Below are 612 nucleotides of genomic sequence, written 5' to 3'. Positions count from 1 at the left end.
GAGCGCCAGCAGGTTGTAGCGGTCCGCCGGTGTGCCGTTCTCCAGGAAGAGGTTGACGCCGTCGAGCCACTCGTCACTGAAGGGGCGGCGGACGCCCGACTTGGACCCGCCGAAGTAGGAGTTCCAGAGGTGGTCAAAGAGGTCGAGCGCGGAGCGGTTGGACGGGAGCGAGTAGCCGGTGCCATAGCCACCAATGGAGAGGGAGACGGGGACGCCCTTGGACTGGCAGTGCTTGATGTCGGCGGCTTCGGCGCCGATGGTGGAGAGGTCGTGGCTGGAGAGATCGAGGTGGTACTTCCCATTAGCGCCGAAGACGTCGAGGAAAGACATGTTAACCATGGTGTACATGCCGGAGTCGCAGGCCTCGCGCAGGGACCCCTCGGCCTTGTTCCGTCCCCAGAACACCATCACCTGGCCGGTCTTCCCCGCCGCCATGCCCGGCGCGGCCAGCGACAGGGCCGCGGCAACAACGGAGAGAAAGGCTAGGAGGCAGGCTGCTGGCCTCGGGGGTGCGAGCGGCGCCATTGTTGGTTTCTTCAACTCGTAGGCGTAGCTAGCTTTGGTATTGCCTTTGCTTGTTTGGATGAAGGGTTGTGTAGCTCGAATGCGATA

The 612-nt window shown here is 63.2% G+C and overlaps 1 pseudogene; it reads right to left on the bottom strand.

Moving 5' to 3' along the window:
* Positions 1-525, bottom strand: part of LOC119320826 — an 872-nt pseudogene extending 347 nt beyond the window's left edge.
* Between the last annotated feature and the right edge of the window lie 87 nt (positions 526-612).

Source organism: Triticum dicoccoides, chromosome 6B, assembly GCF_002162155.2.
Source record: "Triticum dicoccoides isolate Atlit2015 ecotype Zavitan chromosome 6B, WEW_v2.0, whole genome shotgun sequence".
Lineage (NCBI taxonomy): Eukaryota > Viridiplantae > Streptophyta > Magnoliopsida > Poales > Poaceae > Triticum > Triticum dicoccoides.
The sequence above is the reverse complement of the archived record's forward strand: the minus strand, read 5'-3'. Positions and strand labels throughout refer to the sequence as shown.